This window comes from Castor canadensis, chromosome 10 (genome assembly GCF_047511655.1).
Source record: "Castor canadensis chromosome 10, mCasCan1.hap1v2, whole genome shotgun sequence".
NCBI lineage: Eukaryota > Metazoa > Chordata > Mammalia > Rodentia > Castoridae > Castor > Castor canadensis.
The window spans coordinates 118,950,420-118,974,641 of record NC_133395.1 but is presented as its reverse complement, the minus strand read 5'-3'; the positions used below and the strand labels follow the sequence as shown (position 1 = coordinate 118,974,641).

Sequence of the window (24,222 nt, the reverse complement as noted above, 5' to 3'; positions counted from 1 at the left end):
TAATCTCATTAAATATAAATTGACCAAATAACCACAGTTAAAACTCAGAGATTGTCAGTATGGATAAAAGAACAAATAAAATCCAACTATATGCTAAGTATAGCATAGACACTTTACATATGAAGACACAAAAAAGTTGAAAGTAAAATGAAGAAAAATATATATCCTGCAAATGCTGATTTTTAGAAATGGCACCAGTGTGACCATAGTTGTTGGATACAGAAGACTTCAAGACAAGGTTTACCAAAGTTAAAGAAGGACATTTCTTCAACACATAAAACTAAATATTTACTCAGCTAATAATAGCTTTAAAATATAGGAACCAAGGGCAGGCTTATTTTTGCTTTTCCAACAATATATCAGGAAAAAAATAAACACATAGAAAATCTGAAAGAATTTTACAACAAATATGCTTGTATGTCTCCCATTTGGTATCTAGCATTCATGTTATACTATGCTTACTGTCCATCTCTCCCCCTTCTATCCATCAATTCATCAAATGTGTTTGATTCTGAAACTCTGCTGTGAGAAGCTCTGAAGAGCAGGAAATGACAGATAGATAGAGAAACAGATAGATAGATAGATAAGGATAGATTATAGAATGTTTTAGAGGGAGAGAAGTACTATGAGAACAATATTCCCCATTTGATCAAAGAATTTATACTTTTGTCTAATGTTCTCTTTCGTGTACAGACTTATGCTTAGATTTCCTAAAGTTATGGTTCTGTGGGTAAAAAAAAATTGAAGTTTTACTTCAAGGGCATTATGAGAGTAACCCATCCTTTCAAATTAGTTTTACATAATCCAGAAACCAGACCATGTGTTCCTTGATGATGCTTGACCGCATGTACCAAATTTGGGTGGCTTTGGTTAGGACAGGAACCACCCTTCACTTTAAATTCCTTTCAGATTCAGGCCCACAGTGAATAATCACTAGTTCTTGCTAGATGAATGAAGGTGGGTAAGGTAGTTGGTCTGCGTGCAATATTGTGTTTTGTGGCTACTCTTGTGGGAATATGGTATAAGTTAGACACTTCTCCCTTGGCTCTTATCTAGGCTAATTACCAACTAAATGGGGCTATTGCACTTCCAGAATCCTTCAAGGCTATTTATTAATTAGAAAAAGACTATAGATTCCTCTGCTTGATCCAACTGTCACTGTCCAACATCCCAGTACTGTTCAACATCCCAGTACTGAAACATTAATTGCTTTTAAATTAAACATACAAGATTTGGAGAATCTGCGAGGTTATATCTGATGTATTCTAACTGCTGGGACTTATTTTTCTTGTGAGACTGTCTTTACAAAATGGGAAATCCTTCATAGTTCATTTCATGTTTTCTGAAGTTCCATTTTCTCTGGTCACATTCCCCAGCAAGGCCCTGTATATGCTGTATAACCAGTAATAGAAAATCCTCTACACAGAACGTGCTCCGAAGACTTGATGGGCTTAAGCAATTACCTTATGCTTGGGGACACAGTGGATGATATTTGTGACCCCAGTGTACAGAAAAGAGCAGACACTGAGAAATAAGGGGTATTGTCTCAAGTTCCCAATAAAACAGGATGAGGTTTTTAGGTTTCTTAGAAAAATGCCCCATTTATTCCATCCCAGCCTTACAACAGTGAGCAGCATGTATCTGGGCTGAGTTTTCTACTCTGGGAAATGTTATTTTTCACTTATCAAACATGTATTACAGTTGGAAGAATTACAGTCTCCCTCACACCATATGCTAAAATTAATTCCAGATGGATTAAAGTAATAAATAAATGTATAAAATCAATCATTAGAAACCCAGAATAGAAATGAGTATTTATCCCAACTGGAATGAAAGAATACTTTGTAAACTTACAGGCAAAGAGGAAAGACCATAAAAGAGTAGTAGATTTGACTCCATTAAAAATTAAAAATTCTTTACATAAAAAATCCTAACATGGAGGTATATGCAGCCAACATGATGGACAAAGTGTATAGATTTTAATTGATAACAAATGTATGATTCCAATAGTTAAATGGTAGTCAAGCACCCCATCTTTTTGAAGCTAAAAACTTACTTCCAAACCTTTTTTGCTCAGTAAGATAACTCTGTTGTTTATGTCTCTTCCTGCTTGATATTCCAGAATGTCTCCTCCTGAGCTCCAGCAGTGGCCTGGTCTCATATTCCATTGCATTCTTTGCCTGGGGCCCTCAAGCTCTTACTTGTAATTTTTGGCGCTGTTTCTGTGACTTTCTAACTTCATTGAAAAATTGAATGCTGCAAATATGCACACACACGTCTGTGTGTGTGTGGGTGGGTGGGTGGGTGGGTGGGTGGGGTTGTGGTGTGTTCAAGGGTACAGGCAAGGGTAATAGCTATAGGTGGGAAAGAATGTTCCAGTGTTATCCACATTTTCTAATCTACTAGAAGCAGTAAAGTGATCATGATGACCTGGGGGAAACAATGACTGAGTGAGCATGTGTTCCAAGTTTTAGTAATCACATTGAGCAAGATTCTCACTGTTCCTCCTATATCCATTTGCAGGGGTGAATATACATAAATCGTGGTTACATTTTTCCAATAATCACTCTCTTTAACAGGTATGTCTTATTCCACTGTTTATGAATGTATAAACATTTATTTACTCAGAAGATCTATTCAGGGAGAATGCACTATTCTATTCAGGGAGAATGCAAGGTGCTGTAAAATATACAGAGGAATTTTCACAAATTTTAGCATTAGTAGATGTACACATAGTGTAATTAGGTAAAATGTTTAAGTGTCATATTGCTCATGACACTTAAAAAAACAACTTAAAAGCAACATGAATGGAAATATGCAAATAAAATTTTCTAAACAGTGACTTCTCCTGCTTCTTCCTGCTAAGCACAGCTAAAAACTCTTGTAATGCTGAAGAGATACACAAATGACACTTCCAAAAGATGCTAAGAAGAAAGTGAACTTGCTTGAGGCTCTAGACCTGGAGAAGTAACACAGGAGCAGAGTGTCCACAGTCCCACACCCAAACAGAAGAAGGCCTCCCAGACACCTGCTTCCTTACCTCCAACCCAGCTACAAAATAAAGTCCAGGGAGGTTGGTTATTTCCCTGTTTGAATGTGTGTCCCTTTGACAAAATCAGACAAGTCCAACACCACAGCAAAGGGATTTGGAGCAAGCTTTCTTGAGCTCCTGATTCTACCAACCTAACTGGGGGTGAATGGAGATGCAGAAAGGGCAAATGATAGAAGACAGACATGCAGAAAGTTGGGGCCAGGTGTGCTGGGTGCTCAGATGCAGACACACAGCAGTCTCATTGCTTCTTTTCTCTATTAACTCTTCTTTTACTTTGCTTCTTTTCTCTCTATTCTTTAAGGACTTACTTCTAAAGTCTTGCTTTAAAACCTTGTTTCTTTTCTATTCTTTAAAGTCTCTTTCCTTAGACTTGCTCTGTCCCATCTTTTCCTTAATTTCTAGCATAACTCAGCAGCAGCAGTGTCATTCTGAGGCAGTCCTTTTGCAGGCTGGAAACCAATCAATCCATCCCCAGTCACAAAAACCCTCGAGTCCTCCTTCAGCAGTCTTTTATATCCAGTGGTAAACAAGAAGGTGGAGCAACAGGTGGAGAAACCTGCATTCCTACTTCTTTGAATGTAAACAACTTAGGAAAAGCAGCTGTGCTGCATTTTGCCTCTGGCTGTCTTCTGTGCCAAACTCAGCCTGTAGATTATTCAACCCAGCTGTGCTTATGTCAGGTTCTCATAGGCTCCTCATAATCTGCTCCCCACAGGGATTAATATGAAGCATTACCAAAAATGATAAAAAGTAAGAGCACACAAGGGAGGTATGAGGATAGGTAAGACACCCAATAACATTTGTTGCCCTCAATGCAGAGAAACCAATGCAGATACTTTAAAGCAACAGAGGCCAATAGGAGAAGGGGACCAGGAATTAGACAAAAGGTTAGTTCGGGAAGAATTAATTTAGAAGGTAACACACATGTATAGGAAAGCAATGCAAGTCAACTCCCTGTATAGCTATCCTTATCTCAACTAGCAAAAACCCTTGGTCCTTCCTATTATTGTTTATACTCTCTCTCAACAAAATCAGGACACGGGCAAAATAGTTTCTGCCTGGTAGCGAGGGGTTGGGGGGAGAGGGAGGGGGCGGGAGGAAGGGGGGAGAAATGACCCAAACATTGTATGCACATATGAATAAAAGAAAAAATTTTAAAAAAACTATTGGCCAGGGGAAATATTGTACTTCCTCATCAAGGCCTGAGACTCTCTTATTCACAAAGACCTACTGAGAAAGGCAGGCAGGTAGAACAGATAAGAGAGATGTAGACATAGAAATTAATGATGTCTGAGAAAGCTCCATGTTTCTTTGGGCCTCAGATGATCCTCTTCTGCCCAGAGACATTGGGGTCTGCAGAAAGATCCAAAAAGGGGGACAAAGTCACAAAAAGTAGCCCATTCCAGGAAATCACTTGTTCCCACAGGCCTGAAACATTCTTCTCCAACATAGAGACACTGAGATGGCTGGAGGGCCCCACTGCACCCCTCTTCCACTAAGAGACACCTGAAACCCAGAGTGGGGTTTCCCACTGAAGTGGGAGCAGGGGCAAGTGGGAACTCTGTGCCAGCAGATAAACGAAGCAGCCGAAATAGTAAAACCTCAGAGACTGAAAATGAGGGCGCCGCTAGAACTACAGCCGATAAAAGTAGTGAAGAGCCACATGGTGATTTCAGAGGGTGACTGATTTCAGCAAAGAAAGGTTTAAATAGGACCCAGAATCTCCTATCACAATAGGCAGAATATCCAGGAGACAATAGAAAATTATCCTTCATAGCAAGAACTAAGAAAATAAAAAATTAAAGGAGAAAGGGCAACTAGTTGACATCAACACCAAGATGAATCAGATGTTGGAATTATGACAAAGATTCCAAGCATCTGTCATATAAATGGCTCACCTCAATTGCGTTTTTTGTAAAAACTTAAAAAATAGAAAACCCTGGATATGCATAGGACTTATGAAAAAATGAATGAAATTTCTGGAGCCGAATAGGGTAACAGAAATAATATTGCCAGATCATCTTAATAGTAGACGTGAAAGACGATATAATCATTAAAGGTAAAATCAGAACAATAGAATCCACTCAATTTAAACAGAAAAAAAAAAAAAAGACTGAAAAAAGGATTAGGGCCTCAGGGATCTGTGGACCAATGGAGTTCCAGAAGAGAGATAATGAGTCTAAAAAAGCACTTGTTGAAATAATGGCTGACAACTTTATAAATTTGCTCAAAAATCACAAACCTACACATCTAAGAAGCTAAATGACCCCCAACCATGATGATGCCAAGCTGCATCTTAAGTAAATTTTAAGAAAATGAAATTGAACAGAAAAATCTTGATAGCACTAAGAGATAAATGATATATTACCTAATACAAATTTAAATGACAGCAGATTTCTTATCTTAAACAATGGAGACCAGAAAAAAGTATCACAATAATTTTCAAGTACTAAAAGTATTGTCAACTGAAAAATCTATGACCAGCGAAACTATCCTTCAGGAATGAAGAGGAAATAACATTCTCAAGTGAGGAAAAAGTAAGTGCATTTATTACTAGCAGAACAACTCATAGAGACCGGCAAAAGGAAGTTTTTCAACTGGAAAGGAATTGATCAAAGAATCTGAGAGGACTGGAAAGGAGGAAAGAACAATGAAAAGTGATTTCTGAGTACACATAATAAATTATTCTTTTCTTGAATTTTCTAAATCATATTGATGATCAAGACAAAAATTATAGCACCATCTCATACTCAAGTCAATAATATTTAAAAATGGGAAAGACAAGGGACTTAAATAAAAGTGAGGCTCTGTACTTCACTTAAAGTAGTAAAATATAGATAATAGTAGACTTCAGTAAGTCATTAGATTGTAAAACTTGGAGCAACCACTATAAAACTATACAAAAAAGCACTTCCCAAAACACCATATACCATGATGGAATTGTAAACAATGTTGAGATAACCCACAAGAAGGGAAGGAAAGAAAAAGAGATGAATGAGAAACAAAGAAATGGAATAGAAATGTATTAAATTGGTGTACTGAAATGCTAACTTATCAATGAGTACTTTAAATGTAAGGCATCTAAATATATCAATCAAAAGACAGATTGGCAGAGTGAATAAAAGAACGCCACCCAACTATATGCTATTATGGTCAACTCACTTCAAACTCAGTGATTGGGGGAGTTGAAAGTAAAAGGCAGAAAAAGAGCATTTATGACATGGGGATAGAAGGTCTTAAAATGTAAGTTAGAATGTTTGAGAGAAAGAGCTGCCCTGATACAAATGTTAGACTGTGTTTGTGGCAATTAACAATTTACTGAAGCATGAAGAACAGTGCTTTGGAACTTTCTCACTTGAAGCTATGTTCAGCCAAAAAGGGGGTTCAGGACTTTCCCTAAACTACAGCATATACACAAGAAGTCTTTGCCCAAAACTAACCTATTCTTCATTATCATAGTAAAACACCCCCTCATATGGAGCCTTAAGATGCTAACAAGACATGCTATGTATGAAATAGCCAGAGAAGCTACTGCCCAGGCATCACTCTCACCCTCCTCTACATGTGATGCAGAGACAGAGGACTGCATCCTTGGCTGAGGAAAGAATAGAAAAGAGGGGTATCACCTATGTTTGAGGAGGCTGCAGGGACCTTCTTTCCAACTCTTGTCCCTTGTGCCAGGACATAAGAATAAAGTTTTTCTTCTGCATTTGAGTGTCTGTAGCTAATTCATCTAGTGGAGGTCACAAGGACCCATAGGTCTGTAACAGTTATATTAATATCTAATAGAAGTAGACTTCAAAGCAAAAAAAATATGTAGAGACAAAGAGGGACATTACATAATGATAGAATAATGAAATATATTCATACCAACAGCAGAGCCTCAAACTATGCACAAAAACTGACCACTGAGGGAGAAATAAATAAATCTAAAATTACAGTTGGGGATGTCCATATATTTCTCAACAAGAAGAATATATTGACATCCACAATCAGCCAATAGACTCTAATTGCCATATTCAGAAATTCAAGATGCTCCATTGAACAATAGCAGAAAACACTCTTATGTGAAGCACTAACACTCTTGAAGCACCCCCTGAACATTCACAGGAAAAGAATATATCCTAGGTCATTAAAAAATCAGCAAATTAAAAGAAATTGAAATCACACAGTATGTGTTCTTAGAACACAATAAAATTTATCTAGAAGTAAATAACAAAATAACACTGCAGGAAAATCTCTAAACACACAAAATTAATCGAGACTCCTAAATTAGCAACAGGTCAAGTATTAAAGGAAGTTTAAAAATGCATAGAACTGAATGCAGATGAGAATACAATATACCAAAATATGTAGGATGCAGATGAAGTAGTGCTGAGAGGAAAAATTTATACCAGTAAATGCTTAATTTAGAAAAGGAGAAAGTCTGAAATTAATAACCTAAGTTGTTTTTTTAAGAAGCTAGAAGAGAAAGAGCAAAAGAAGAAATCAGTAAAATTGAAAACATAAAAAGGTAAAGTCAATCAAACAAAAAGATTCTTATATAAGCAAGTAATGAGTGGGGTGGGTGGAACCAGGGCAGTGCAGCTACTATAGGGTCCTGACTTCTGGGGCGAGGTGGGAAGTGGGCTGGGAGGCGGGCCTGAGGGCAGAGGGGCAGGAGCAGAGTACAACTGACCACCCTTTTCTCTGCTCCCCTCCAGCATCATCTTGGCCTCTTCAACTTTCTGAACCCTGTTCCTGGGCTAGGTAGGAAACATGAGCACCAACAACTTAGGTGCGAATGATGAATTTGATGAGCAGTTGCGAATGCAAGAATTGTACGGGGACACCAAGGATGGTGACGCCCAAAATGATCCCAGCAAAGAAACAGATTCTTTTGGGCAGCAGCCAGCCGATACTCCCTATGAGTGGGACCTGGACAAGAAGGCTTGGTTCCCCAAGATCACTGAAGATTTCATTGCTACATATCAGGCTAATTATGGCTTTCCTGATGATGGTGCATCCAGTTCTACTGCAAATGCCCAGGACACCCATACTAGGCCTGTAGAAGAACTACCACAAAGAAAAACCCCTGAACCCACTGATCTCAGAAAGAGGGGAGAAAAAAGAAAAGCCGAAGCAGGATGGTTCCATGTTGAAGAAGACAGAAATACAAATGTGTCTGTGTCTGGTTTGCCTCCAGACGTTACAGTGGATGAATTTACACAGCTTATGTAATGAGATCCTCAGACAGAAGAATTTAAGGTCAAACTTTACAAAGATAGTCAAGGAACTCTGAAAGGAGATGGGCTTTGCTGTTATTTGAAGAGAGAATCTGTGGAGCTTGCATTGAAATTTTTGGATGAAGATGAAATTAGAGGCTACAAGTTACATGTCGAGGTGGCAAAGTTTCAGCTGAAGGGGGAATATGATGCCTCAAAGAAGAAGAAGAAGTGCAAAGATTATAAGAAGAAGCTGTCTCTGCAGCAAAAGCAGTTGGATTGGAGACCTGAGAGGAGAGCCAGGCCATCTCGGATGCGCCATGAGCAAGTTGTTATCATCAAAAATATGTTTCACCCTGTGGATTTTGAGAAAGATCCATTGGTGCTGAATGAGATCAGAGAAGACCTTCGAGATGAATGTTCAAAGTTTGGACAAATTAGGAAGCTCCTTCTCTTTGACAGGCACCCAGATGGTGTGGCCTCTGTGTCCTTTAGAGATCCAGAGGAAGCTGATTATTGTATTCAAACCCTTGATGGGAGGTGGTTTGGTGGCCGTCAAATTACTGCCCAAGCATGGGACGGGACTACAGATTATCAGGTAGAAGAGACCTCAAGAGAAAGGGAGGAAAGGCTGAGGGGATGGGAGGCATACCTCAATGCTCCCGAGGCAAACAGAGGCCTTCAGCATTCAAATACTGCCTGTGCTTCAGAAAGGGCTGGGCATTTTTCAGCACCCCCAATCACATCTAAAATGAATGCTCAAGAGGCTGCAGCTGGAATGGCATTTGAAGACCCTATCAATAAGAACAAGTTTGAACAGACAGAAGATAGGAGAGAATTTGAAGAATATGCTTCAGGAAAAGTTGCTAAAGAAGGTGAGTCTGAAAAAGAGGTGAAAGAAGGCTGCTCCAAAAAAGAATCTAAAGAGGGTTTCCTTCAGAGAGATTCTGAAGCAGACTGCCCCCAAAAAGAGCTTGAAGAGGGTAATGCTAAAAAGGAGATGAAAGAGAATGGCCTGGAAAGTGGGTTTAAGAAAAGAGTCAGAAATGATTATGAAGCCTTGCAAAAGAGTCTCAAGATGGTGATCCCAACAAGGAGCCTGAAGAGAACAGCCCCAATAAGGAGTTGGAGGAAGACAATTCAGAGAGAGACACTGATGAAGACTGCTCTAAAAAGCAGTCTGAAGAAGGCTCCAAAAAAAGAATCTGAAGAAAACAGTATTGATAAAAATTTTGATGAGACTGGCTTTGACAGGGAGTTTCCTGAAAATCTTCTTGGCAAAGAGTTAGAAGAAAATGACACTGACAAATCTGAACCAGATGAAGACTCTGAAAGGGTATGGAATGAGGAAGGCTTTGAGAAAGAGTGTGATGAAAATTCAGATGAAAAGAAAGAAGAAGGTACATATGAAAAGGTTTTTGATGATGAGTCTGATGAAAAAGAGGACAAAGATGATGCAGATGAGAAAGGGTGTGAAGATGCTGATGAAAAAGAGGAAGAAGATGATACAGATGAAAAGCTGTTTGAAGACTTAAATAAAAGGAAGGATGAAAAGATGCAGATCTAAAGGAAGATAAGGATGAAAAGTGTTCAAGAAAAAACAATTCCAATGAGAAGTCGTTTGATGAGGAGAAGGGTTCCAATGAAAAGTTTGGTGATGAGAAGGGGACTGTGGGGAATGTGAAGGAAGATGGGCCTCAGTAAACAGACAGCAGCTTTATCCTCAGTAGGATGACAATGATATTTAATCCCTTACACTGGCTTTTTAGGGAGAGCCTTCCATCTCCATTTACCTGTGCTTCAGAGTGTTACACGAACATGTTACCTGTATGTTCCTAATGAATTTATATACATGTTAGCTGGCTCCTCAAACTTCATAGTTAAAAAATGCAGATAAACTGGATGCTTGTCCTTTTGCCCAATTTGTTAAATGCATGCAGAAGAATATTTTAAAAAAGTATTCTGATTGAAGTTTGCAATATTAAATAAATATAAATTGATAATATGCAAAAATTGAAAAAACAATGAAATTAATAAACCACTAAAAATCTTAGCAAAAATAAAATTGCCAATGGCAAATATAAAATAGGGGGCATAAATATAGATTCTGTAGTCATTAAAAATAATAAGAGGAATGGTGGTGTAGCTTAGTGGTAGAACACATGCCTAATATATACATAGCACTCAGTTCCATCCCCAGCACAACAAAGACAGTAATAATCTGATAAGAAAATACTAGGAGAACTTTATACTCATATTTAACAAATTATAAGAATGGAAAAATTTACTGAAAATCAAAACTACTTAGACTTAGCCAATGTAAAATGAATAACCCTATATCCCTATAGGCATTGAGTAAATTGAACTAATAATTAAAAATCTCCCTAAGGAACAGGTACTAGAGAAAAGGTTAGATCAAAAAGAATTAACCTAGAAGGTAACACCCACGCACAGGAAATCAATGTGAGTCAATGCCCTGTATAGCTATCCTTATCTCAACCAGCAAAAACCCTTGTTCCTTCCTGTTATTGCTTATACTCTCTCTACAACAAAATTAGAAATAAGGGCAAAATAGTTTCTGCTGGGTATTGAGGGGGTAGGGGGGAGAGGGAGGGGGTGGAGTGGGTGGTAAGGGAGGGGGAGAGGGCAGGGGGGAGAAATGAACCAAGCCTTGTATGCACATATGAATAATAAAAGAAAAAGAAAAAAATAAATAAATAAAAATCTCCCTAAGCTAGATGTGATGATGAGCACTTGTAGTCCCAGCTACTTGGAACGCTGAGACAGGAAAATGACATGGCATGAGTCAGGGGTTTGAGCCAGCCTGGGCACATAGTGAGACTCCATTTCTTACAAAACAAAAAGTTTCCCCTTACTGTGAATATATGCTAATAAAAATGAAAAAGGAAAACAAAAGTTCCTCAGAAGAAATTTCACATAGTTTCCTGTAGAAAACAGAAGATGCAGGAACAATTTCAAACTTATTTTATAAGGGCAGATTTACATTATCTGGATACCAATTCAAATAAAGAGCACAGAAGAAGGAGGAATAGATTGAGGGAGGAAAACAAGAAAGGGAAGGAAGAGGGAGAGTAGAGAGGGAAGAAGAAAGAGACTGCAATATAGTGTCCTTTGGACTTTGACACAGAAATTCTCAACAAAATATTAACAAATTGAATTCAACAAAGTTTAACAAGATTACTTACTATGACCACATGGGATTTATTCCACATATGCAAAGTTGGTTCAGTAATTTAAAATGAATCAATATACTAAACCACACCAACAAACTAAAGAAGAAAAGTCATTTAATTATTTAAAAAAACCTCTTGACATAATTCAATATCCATTCCTAATAAAATCTCTTGGCAATGAAGGAATAGAGGCGAATCACCTCACCTAGATAAAGAACATCCTTAAATTGGGAAAAGACAAACATGTTCACACTCACTGCTTTTATTAAAGATAGTGCTGAAAGTTCTAGCCATAACAATAGGCAAGAAAAAAAAGTAGAAGACATGCAGTTCAGAAAGGAATATGGTTGAAGTATGTCATATGCACATATGAAAATAGAATAATAAAACCCATTAAAAGTATTTTTACAAGGGGGAAAGGAGATAAGAAAGAGTAATGGAGGGGATGAATTTGATCAAAGTACGTTGTATGTATGTATGGAAACATCACAATGAAACCCCTTTTTACAATTAATATATGCTTTAAAAAAAGAGAAAAGAAAAACTGTTTGTAGATGACATGACATTCTATCTAGAAAAATCCCTAGAAATCTACAATAGCAACAACACAAGCTCCTAGAATTTAAGCCAGCCAGAGTGCAGGATATACACAAAAGTCAATTATGTTTTTATATGCTAACAAGATTGCATAGAAACCAAAATTGAAAACACAACATCACTTACAATAGTTCCAAAGAAAATGAAATACTTAGATATACTCTGAACAAAACAGGTATAAAAGTTACATTCTGAAATCACAAAATGCTGATGAAAGAAATTAAAGACCTAAATGAATGAGAGACTTGGAAATATCAATGCAGTAAAGATGTAAGTTCTCCCCAAATTCATTTTTAGGTTTAATTTCGTTCCTAACAGAATTCTCAGCAAGCTTACTCTACATTTATTTGGAAATACACAGTTCCTATAGTACTTAAAGCAATCTTGGCACAGAATAAAGTAAGAAGAATTGCTCCACCCCAGCATTAAGCCTTACTGTATAGCTGTAGTGATCATGACAGTGTGTTTTCGGCAGAAGAAAATACAAAATGGAACAGAATAGAAGTCTCTAAAATAGACCTCCCACAAATATGGTCAAATGATTTTTATAGTTACAAAAGCAATTCAGTGAGTGACAATTTTCAACAAATATGTTAGAACATTAGACCTCCATTCCAAAAAATGGATCATAAAATTATAAAATGTAAAATATAAAATTATAAAAATTCTATACTTAGGATCGAAGTTTAGAAGAAGAGTTCTTAGATTTAACACCAGAAGCACAGTCCATAAAAGGAAAAAAATTAATGGATTAGACTTCATCAAAATTAAGACTTTTACTCTGAATTTCCATGTGAGGAATGAAAGGACAAACTACTTGCTGGGAGGAAATATTTGAAAACCACACACCCAACAAAAGACTACTATCTAGAATATGTAAAGAATTCTTAAAACATGAGTTAAAAAAAATCCAGTTAGAAAATGGGCAAATGACATGAACAGCCATTTTATCAAATGACAATTAAACATACTAACAGATTCCACATATTAGCTCCTAGAGAAATGCAGGTTAAACCACAGTAAGATATCATTACATACCTATTACAATGGCTATAAAAATAATGATAGATGATTCTGGGAAGATCAAGGAGTAGCAATTCCCTGGGGGAAAGTAGAGAATTTGGTTTCCAGGGATACCACCTTGTTAGATTGAAATATCCTGTTTTCAATGGCACAAAAAATCATAAAATATACAAAGAAACAGGAAAATATGACCCATCTATGGGAAAAAATAACCAGCAGAGATTTTCCCTGAGGAAGGCCTGATTGGGTCTACTAGACAAAGACTCTAAAACAAGTGTCTTAAAGATGCTAAAAGTATGAAAAAAAATGGCAATCTCTAAAGAGATCAAAAACCTAAAAGAAACAAAAATGAATTCTACAGATAGCTTGATAAATAAAATGAAAAACTGAATAGGAGGATTTAGAGACAGATTTAAACACAGAGAAGGAAGAACCAGTGACTTGAAGGTAAGGCAAAGGAAGTTGGGGAAGAGAAAGAGACTAAAGAAAAATGAAGCGAGCATAAGGGAATTGTAGTACACTGTCAAGAACAACATGTACTGTGGGAATTCCAGAAGGAGAAGAGAGAGAGAGAAAGGGCAGAGAAAGTAATTGAGGAGATAATGGCCCAAAACATCCCAAATTTGATGAAAGACATGAACATAAAAGCTTAAAAAAGCCAGAAGTGTGGCTCAAGCAGTATAGCACTTGCTTTGCAAACATGAAACCCTGAATTCAAATCCCAGTTCCGTAAAAAACAAACAAACAAAAAACAAAGAAAGTCTAAGAAGCTCAACAAACTCTGAGTAGTATGAATTCAGAGCCCCACTGAGATGCATTATAATCAAACTGTTGAAAGACAAAAACTGAGGTGTTTTTCGTTTTTTTTTTTTTTTTGCAGTACTGAGGTTTGAACTAAGGGCCTTGTGCTTGCTAGACAAGTACTCTTCTGCTTGAACCATGCCTCCAGCTTTTTTTTTGCTTTAGTTATTTTTCAGATAAGGTCTTGCGCTTTTTGCCTGGGCTAGCTTTGGACCATGATCTCTCATCTATGCCTGTCATGTAGCCTCACTTGTTCTCACAGGGTCTCACTAACTTACTGTTTTGTTTTCATTTTTATCTTTTTTTTTTTTTTTTGGCTGGGGCTGGCTTTGAACCACGATCCTTCCATCTCCACTTTGTAAGTAGCTGGGATTATAGATATGAGCCACAGCATCTGGCCAAGAATGAAAATCTTAAAAAAGAGAATCTTGAAAACAACAGGAGAGGTGATTTATCACCTACAAGGGAGTCTCAGTAAGATTATCAGATTTCTCTTCAGAAAGGCAATGAGCTGATATATTCAAAGTGATGGAAGAAAAAGCTGTCAACCAAGAATCCTGTATCTTGCAAAATGATCCTTTAAATGTAAGGCAGATATTAAGGCATTTCTAGATAAGCAAATGCCAAGGGAGTTTATTACCACTAGACCTACTGTATAAGAAATGATAAAGGAAGTTCTTCAGGTTGAGATTAAAGGACCATCTGCAGGAAGTTGAAGCCATTTGAAGAAATAAAGATCTTAGTAAAAGTAAAAGCATGGGTAATTGTCCAAGTTAATATTGTAACAATGATTTATATTCCTATCTTGTTTTCCACATGATGTAAGAGGCTACTTATATTTAGAAAAGCAATTATTGGTCTAAAAGCTAGTATTCTTATAATTAGTTTGTAGCTGCACATTTTGAGTTCTACATGACTAAAAAGATAATGCACTTAAAATATTAGTTTATGTTTTTATAAAGATGTAGTTTTCTGACATCAAAAACTGAAAGGTGTAGGGTGAGAAAAGTAAACGAGCAGTGTTTTTGTACATTTTTTATGTTAAGCTGACATAAATCCAAATTAGAAAATATAACTTTAGGATGTTAAATTTAATCCCTATGGTAACTACAAAAAAAAAGATCTAAAATACACAAAAGGAAATGATAAAGGAATTTAAGGCTTCATTGACACCAACAAAAAATCAACTCAGCATACAAGAGGACCATAGTGCAGGAAATGAGGGACAAAAACCTATAAGACATATAGAAAACCAGTAGCAAAATGGGACAGAAGCAAGTCCCTCCTTGTAAATCAGCCTGAAAAATGAAGATATTCTGACACATGCTACAACATGGATGAACATTGAGGACATGTTAACAGAAATAACCCAGTCACAAAAAAGACAAATATTAGATGATTCTATATTTTTGTGGTACTTTCATAAGACAGAAAGTAGAAAGGTGGCCAAGGGCTGAGGGTAAGGAAATTAGGAGTTTTGTTTCAGAGTTGCAGTTTTGCAAAATGAAAAGAGTTCTGTAGAACTCTTTTTGGAACTCTTTTTTTTTTGATAGATGGTTATGGTTGTTAGCCAATATAAATGTGTTCAATACCACTGAAATGACACTTAAAAATCATGAAGATGGGTAATTTTGTTATATATATTTTATATCACTAAAATAATTGAAAATAATGGCAATGCCAAATATTGGTGTGAACACAGAGAGGAACTGGATACATTGTTGTGAAATATGCCTGGAGGGTAGCCAACGTGTTCAGCCATCACCTGGAGGATGGTGGAGGATGAGGAGCAGAAATAGAGGATTGGGGGTTCTGACTAATACTTCTTAGGAGAATTCTTGCAAAAATTGGTCAAAGAAAGAAAGAAAGAAACCTGAAAGTTAAGACCACAATGGGGCGAGAATTCAGAGGAGCCTGAGTAAAATTTGATCAGGAAGAGACTCTGTCAATAGCATTAATTTCACTATACATAGAAATTACTTAAAGTATCTTTATTGAAGAAATAATTTACCATCTTTTCATCTGCAGATTATTCTTTGCTCATTATCTGGCAATAACTCAGGGTTTTCAAAATGGGAAAACAAGACAATGAGCCTAATTTGCCTTATCCCAACACAACTTTCTCCTAACAAGGTCAGCGTTTCCTGAGTGCCATCTGTTGGTATTCCAGGCAAGACAATTCTTTGTTGTATGGAGATAACACACTGCAGAAGTTTTAGGGACTATTTTGAGTGCTCCTCAGTTGTTAGTATTTCCCTTACGCCCAATTACTGAGATAGTAAAGAACTCCCTTCCCCACTTCCTAGTTCCTCTAGGGGCCTTGGTTGAGAACCAGCACATTTCTCTCTCTGATTATTGCAAATCTAAGGAAATTGGGTGATTGATGTGATTCAAGACCTACATATCACCTTCTCCCATGGTATGACTGTGTTCACATAGTAGAAAGAAATAGGACTCCCTTGCCTTCACAATGGCTCTAAGTTTGGGTTGGAATTGGTCTGAAGTGTTTACTTTATGTATTTATTTATTTATTTTTATGATGGTTGTTCTCTTTGGTAGACATAAAGAAATTTCTCTTTTCACAAAAAATGCTTCTGAGCACATACCATATAGCATATCCCAACCAATCTTTTTCAATCTCAATAGAAGAAAAATATTTGAAAGGGAAAAGAATTAATGGTTTCTTTTTGTAAACGTGAAAAATCTCTTGGAAGGGCAATTTTCTCTTGTTGACTGACAGAAAAACAGCAGCATCAATTATGTTGCCTTGTAAAAATCTGAAAGAATGTAGTTAGTGTTGGAAACCTTTCTAATTGCCTTTGTGAAAAGGCTTCTAAGGGATCAGAAACCATGTCCATCAGAGAAGTGCTGAGACAGCTGTGGCCTTCCAGAGGCACCGGGTCTGGTTGTGCTTAAAGGAAACCATTTTGAGAGCCTGGGCCAATGGGACTTCTGGAAAAATCATCCAGAAGAATTTCCATTTCATGTTTTGAGGACTTCACAAATTTCTTTCCTTTTTCTCCTTTCCTGTTGGAGACATTGAGTTTAAATGGTGAGTTTACAGATATGCCTGTGTTCATTTGGCTTATGGTGGCAGGTAAACCTTCTGGGGGTGGAAACAGGGAGAACAAATCCTGCAAGCAGGCATACAGTTCTTTTGAAAGAGCCCAAACTTTGTGGACTGAATAGGAAAAAAAGTGATGACTTGCATTTAAAACAACAAAAAGCGGAAAATAACGGTGATGTTTTCTGATAAATGTAATTCTACAATAAGAATTTTGGGCAAACAGAGCCCCAAATGTGTAGAAGAATGCCTTTTGAGTGAGTTAAAAACAGAAGTTCACAGGTCCAGCTTTTGAACTCTGCTTGAATTTCAGATGAGATAAAACCAGCAGTTCTGCTAAGTTGCAGTGCAAAAGCCTACATGGCTTCTTGAAAAAAAGCAATTTATTTTAGATTATAGCACAGTGGCTACCGTTTAAACTGCTGGGGATTGTAATTGAACTCAGAACCAACCTTCTCTGCGAACACAAGATGTAGTAATACATTTACTCAGGCTGTTCTAAATAACATGGATGCCAGGCCTGCAAGACAGATGGGTGTAGTGACACAAACATGGAGTCACCAGTGTCCTGCCAACCTTCCAGCAATGCCCATTCAAAAATACATTCTGGGAAATGTACTTACTGACCATTTGGGGGATACTAGTATGAAACAGCCAGGATGCTGAAATGTAGGGGAAATGAGAGAATATGCAATTAACACTAGGGAAAGTTTTGTTCAATTTCCATTTTTATTTTGGGTCACGATAGGGCTAGACAAGGGTGGGGATGGTGGAGAGAATCCAGGATAAGGAAAAAAGTCCCTCTTGATCATGGCTAGTCTCTGATTTGATAATGAAGGGGACGTACTTACCCTCTTGCTTACCCTTAATGACAGAATGTCATCCTGTCATTAAGTCCTAATGAAAGCTTAATTGTTCTGTTGGGGTAAACTGATGTGTCTCATTTCCGTACACTGCATTTGCTCTCTCTTCATTATAAATAAATCCAGTTATACTGCATTCACTGTTTCTCCAGAGCTGTCCAGAGGCTGAGAAGATAGCATTTCATCCAGGCTCAGTTATTTATTATTGTTTTTAGTAAAAGAGCTTGTCACAATGCACCTGCTCTCCTGGTAATTTTGTTTTCTTATGAACGCAAATATCAGTTATCAGTTAAAAATCAAATACTTTTGAAACACTTATACTGAAAAATTCCCAATTCTAGCCCCCTGCCTGTCTTTGTGCTCTAAATGTAACCATTTTTTCCCATTCCTAGTTTAACTTCCACATTGCGAGTTATTTTTTTGTTGATTTTTTTTACATTTGATCCTGATTTTCTTCTGAAAACAAGGTCTTCACTTACAACACATTTTCATATTCTCCTGCAATAGCATGACATTAGTCTCAACTTCTGCTGGTCTTGCCACTCGTGAATCATATTTAAACCTCCCCTTATTGGTTCATCAATCTAGTCATATTGCCTCTCACACGGCGAGATACGACACAAGGATCCAACCTTTGTCTCTCCTGCCCTTCTTCCTCTTCCATTTTCCACTTTCACTCAGCTTTATCATTAATTTTGCACTTCTAAGTTCAGTTTACATTTGCTCTGACATCTGCGTGGTCTTTGTGAGTTTTTTCCTAAGGTGAAAATAATGGCAATATTTGTGTAGCTGGGACTTTACCAAATTATTTAATGAAGTTCCTGGTGTCTCTGGAATCCTATGAATCATGTTACAACTCCTGTGATATTCACATGAGACTGTGTCTAGAGTCAGAATCAAGTGAATTCTCTTTCTTTAAATCATTTTGTCAAACTCCTTCCAACTTTTAGTTTGTGTGGTATATCTTTCAAGTCCTTCTCATGGAGTTTTTTTTTAAGATACTAGGTTTTGAACTTAGGGCTTCATGCTTGGTAGGCAGACACTCTAGAGCTTGAGCCACATCTCCAGCTCTTCTTACTCTGGTTATTTTTATGCTTCCTGCTGTCACTGGGAATGACAGGTGCCTGCCACTGCATCCAGCTCTTTTTTCCTTTAAGGAGGGGAAGGTCTCAAGCATTATTTGCCCCAGCTGGCCTTGAACCATGATCCTCCTGATTTCAGTCTCCCAAGTAGCTAGGATTATAAGTGTGAGCCACCAGTACCTGGCTGATCTACTTTTTAAAGTTGTGTTTTCTCTAAATTGTCTGCTCCGTTTGCTGTCTAGTTTCTATTGTTTTACTTCACATTCTCTTTTCTGTGTTAGGCTTTCTTGGAATACTAGATTTCTGATGACTGCATGTGATGTACATAAAAAAATGAAAACAGTTGAAAGGCTATTTTTCAGCTGTGTTTTAGTGGGTGGGTCTTATCAATAGTAGGCTTGAAGACATTCAGTTTAAGGTGAGTGAATGGGAACTGGGGGATCCTGGCAAGCCAGATCAAAGTTTTAGTAGCCATGGTAACTGTGCAAGTCCCCCTGGACATTTTCTTACTGTCTTAAAGCTAATGTTTGGCTTTAGCAGGCTACATTCTCCATGAAGAATGGGAGAGGGCTGTCAAAGTTCCATATGCTGACTTGTAACTAATTCCTCTTTGGGTTTTTTGCTTTGTTTTTGTTTGTTTTGATGGCCACCATCCTTCTTATCTCTACCTCTTGAGATAGAGCTACCACGCCCAGTCTATTCCTCTTTGTGATTGGAGCTTTATACCTTATAATCCTCCGAAAACAGGTTTGCTCACTCATTCCATCCTTGTGAACAAGAACACACTCTTTTTAGTTCTGCATTTTATTTTCTTTTTTGGCAGTGCTGGGCTTTGAACCTAGGGCCTTGTGTATGCCAGCCAAGCACTCTACCACTGAGCTGCACCCTCCAGTCCCAAAACACAGTCTTTTAAAAAAGAGAGTATGTGCTTTTTATACCATATGCCAAAGAGTATGTGCTTTTTATACCATATGCCAACTGTTAATTTTTATTTTTAACAGTTTTTAATCTGATACTTGGGATCAGCAGACGCAGAAACTTGCTCCATTAGATGGAGCCTATACAAAAAATACTTGGGGAAAAAAGTATTTTCTCTTTTCCCCACATCCCTTAATTAAGATCACATCAGTTCTTACTTTCTTAAACTTTAATGAATTCAACAAGATTATTAATTTGTTAAAAGTTTCACTTTTCTCTGATTGTTGAAGGAAAGATGACTGGATATCTTCAGTCAAATTGCTTCCCTTTTTCCTCAGTATATCAATGGGTAAAGACTTTTCAAGAGTAGAACTGCCAAAGGAGAAACACAATGGCCAATGAGTATACAGAACTGTCCAATGACAGATATACTGACATTTAAATAGGATCTGTGTGTCAAATTAACAAAGATTTGAAAATATTCATTACTGAAAAAAGCAGAAGATGGGTACTTTTATGTACTTTTGTTAGAAATAATACAATTTGTTACAAATGTAAAACTTTAAATATTCATAATATTTAACATGATTCCTATTGTAGGAAAAATCAGAAATTAAAATTAAGGTTTACTTCTTTTTTTTGCATTTTTATTATTTATTTATTTTGGGTGGTACTGGGGTTTCTTTTTTAATTTTTTTATTTTTATTTTATTCATATGTGCATACAATGTTTGGGTCATTTCTACCCCCTTCCCCCCACCTCTTCCCTCTCCCCCCTACCCCCTTGCTTCCAGGCAGAAACTATTTTGCCCTTGTCTCTGATTTTGTTGAAGAGAGTATAAGCAATAATAGGAAGGACCGAGGGTTTTTGCCAGTTGAGATAAGGATACAGGGAGTCGACTCGCATTGATTTCCTGTGCGTGTGTGTTACCTTCTAAGTTAATTCTTCTTGAACTTAAGGTTTACTTCTTAATAGCATTTATAGCTATTGGGTACAGTAGAGAAAACCTAAGTGAAAAAATACATAAAGAAAAAAAAAGTAAATAAAATTTGACATGCCCATACTATGGGATATTGTCCATACTATGGGATATTGTCCATACATTAAAATAATGTCCAAAAATGATTTTTTAAATTCTAATTTCGTGTTTTTACAACTGAGCTATACCTCCAGCTGTACAAATAGTTTTTAATGAACTGATAAAATGCTTAGGTATGATTAGCTTTAAAAAGACATAATTAAAAATATATATATTATATTAAGGTCTCAACCATTCAAGAAGGAAAAAATAACTAAAAGGAACTATACTAAAATTTTAACTGTGGATGTCTATCTCTTATTGGTTAAATTTTGTGAGTTTTTTTTCCTGCTTCTTAACATTCTGTTGTGTTTTCCAGATGTTTTATAATGTATATATTTGGTTTTGTTAGAAAAAAAAGGAAAAGCACTTTAAATTTTGTGCCCTTGAAAGTAAACCTTTTAGAAATGTCACCAAATGACCTATTTGGCTTCCCCACTCTGAACTTTTTACCTTTTCTATTACAGAATCAAAGTGGACTGAATAGTAGTATATGAAGTATTTTCTATTACTGAAAGCATCTCTTTGATGTATCTGGAAAAGGCAAATAGCATATTATGTGAGATTTGCAGCTTTTTTCTCTATCTCACAATGAATGTCTAAAGTCTGATTTATGTTAACAGTAGCTAAAGACATATTCAGATTCTATAGTGAGGGAGAACTACAATTGCATCTTGAATGGAATTAAAGACAAAGTGCAGAACCATGGGCTGAGAGTCAGACCTTCCATTTTAGTCCTGGCCGACTTACTTGTGACAGAATTCTCTTGTGAAAAAATGAGGGCATTGAATTGGTTAATCTCCAGGGTCCTTCCAGATCTCTAACTTGAATGTTGTAAAATACATTACCCTGGAATAGCCCAGATGAAATTAAGACACAGAGATGACTCAGTGAGAGGCATGTCTTCAAATAGTATGTTTCACTGGCAGTTTCTATGCTTTAAAAAGAGAACATTGATTTTGTGAATTAATAGATTCACATGTCCTTTTGGACCATGGGAAAATGCACCAACCAGCCAAAGGCAGAAAGCACAGTTGCAGGGTTTTCTAGGTGTGTTTGAGGTATAGAAAGGACAGTATTTACTCCCAGAAGCACAGTCAGATCTGGGCTTTTGGCCAGAGAGCATAAAGATAAGAGGACACGTGATTAGTTTGGTGCACCTGTCTCCCCTCAATAAAGTGTGCCAGTTAGTGGAATTCTGGACAAACATGGAAGCTGTTCTAAGACAGGTGCTATCACTTTGGGCAGAGAGAGTGTTGTGGCTGTGGGTTGATGTTGTCCCCCTCTTTAAAAAAAGTACAAAAACATAAATTGCTATATCTTTTTAGATTATTAAAGAAATCCCTGCCTATTTTAGAAAGTTAAAATAAAAAAATCTAGCACATCAGAAAAATAATTTTAAAAGTGTCACTGTCATCCAACTGCAACAACAATAAGCTTGGCTAACAATTAGGGGATATTTTCTCCCAGACTTTCTTCTACCCACCTCTACATGTCCCAAATTGATATTCGCAATATTATTTTGTTGTTTTATCCGTTGCTTGCCATCAATGTAGTGTTTTACATCATTATCTACAACCTCAGTATAGTATTAATTTATGAGTGAAATTACAGGTTGCTCAATCATCCTCTTTGATGGACTTGAAGTTTGATTCCAGCTTTGGAAGCAATGAAGAATGTTGCAATGAAGAATTTTATATGTATGTCTTTGTACCCTTCAGTTATTTCAAAGAGAATTTTATGAAAATGAAATTTGTATAGGGTGTGTGTGTGTGTGTGTGTGTGTGTATGTGTGTGTGTGCATGCCCTAGGCATGGTGGCTTACCCTGTAATTCCAGCTACTTAGGAAGCTGAGGTCAGAGGATGGCAGTTTGAGGCCAGCCCAGGCAAATAGTTAATGAGGTGTTATCTCAAGGAACAGACATGGTGGAATATAGCTGTAATTCCAGCTACTTGGGAGGTGGAGGTAGTAAGATTGTCATCTAAGTTTAGCCCCAGGCAAAAGCACAGACATTACCTGAAAAATAAACAAAAGCAAAAAGGGCTAGGGGCATGTTTCAAGTGGTAGAGCACTTACCTAGCAAGCACAAGGCCCTGAGTTCAAGCTTCAGTACTGCCAAAAAAATTACGTACGTATGTATGCAATCCTGAAGTGTCCTCTAGAAAGGTTTTGCCATTTATTCTTCTGTCATTCCTGCAGCTTTATTACTCTGCATACCCTCTCATCACTGAATGAACCTTCAGATGTTTCTAGTTGAAGTGCAGGTCAGCACACTGCACCTAAGAAGGGAGTATCTGGCTTAATGTAGGTGTGACCTCCTTCAGGAAGGCCTAGTTTTGGAGAGTTCTTAGTGGGGATTCAAACCCTTCCCTCATTTAGCATTTCAGCTCACTTCTTTAGCTTTCAGTAACTTACTGAACAAGAAAAGCCCTGGGAGTGTTTTGCCTTACTCCTCTGATACCAAAGAACAGGTGCCCAGGTTTTGACTGCCTGTTTCACATTAAATGCCCCATTCTGATTTACCTGGCACGTAGCTGCTGTTCTGAGCAGCATTCAACATTCCATGATGTTTGTTTTGCTTTAGGCTTCTTTCCTCCCCAAACACTCTACCGCCCAATCCCAGACTTTCCACCTGGTACACTAGACTAGGGCGATAAAATACCATGCACAATTGTTCTTAAGCCCAGAAAATTGATTTTCCTGAGTTGAAGCTGGCATCATGAGTTGTTAACCCTGTTAGAAAAATACAAGTTGGATTTATGATTCCCTTTCTCAGGTAATTGGGCTCTAATTTGAAATTCTGAGCCAATTGATTTACACTATATTGCATTATAACATAACAAAAGTGCAATTGAGTCCAGGTGATGTATAAATTTGAGCTTCCAATTATGCAATAAATTATTTTCACCTTTTTAATAAATGATGCCTAGGTTGACATCAACCTCTCCTCATTCCCTCTGTTCCATTCCCACACCCATCTGCTCTCATCTCTTCTCTGGTCCTCTCCTCATTTCTTCTCCTTTTCTTTCCTTATCTTGAAATGTTTAGGAATAGCTTGCTTTAGAAATCTAAACCCTTTATGTTGAGATATCATAAAGGAAATTTCATGCCTCATCCCTTCCTGCGAATTCTCGTTAACATTTCTTCTCAACTCAACATGTATTTGTGCCGGGTTGTGTGTAACATTTGCTGGTAAACCACCAGGTATATAAATTGCTTTTTTTCATTGTGACAACTCATTCAGGAGATTGGATTTTTGATGCTTGTTTTCCCTTCTTATGGGATCCTACTATGTGCCTTTTTAGTAGGTTAGATTTTCCTGTCATTTTTTTCTTCCTTTGCAGT

The 24,222-nt window shown here is 37.1% G+C and overlaps 1 protein-coding gene and 1 pseudogene across 4 annotated transcripts in view; both read left to right on the top strand.

Moving 5' to 3' along the window:
- Positions 1-10,836, top strand: part of LOC109676199 (17S U2 SnRNP complex component HTATSF1 pseudogene) — a 146,424-nt pseudogene extending 135,588 nt beyond the window's left edge.
- Positions 1-24,222, top strand: part of Fhit (fragile histidine triad diadenosine triphosphatase) — a 1,296,971-nt gene that overhangs the window by 390,199 nt on the left and 882,550 nt on the right. The window contains exon 2 of one of the 4 annotated variants that reach the window (XM_074044093.1): positions 2,524-2,579. The exons of the other annotated variants lie outside the window; for them this stretch is intronic. The gene's annotated coding sequence lies outside the window, so the exon portion shown is untranslated. The remainder of the gene's footprint in view (positions 1-2,523; positions 2,580-24,222) is intronic. 4 annotated transcript variants of the gene reach the window in all.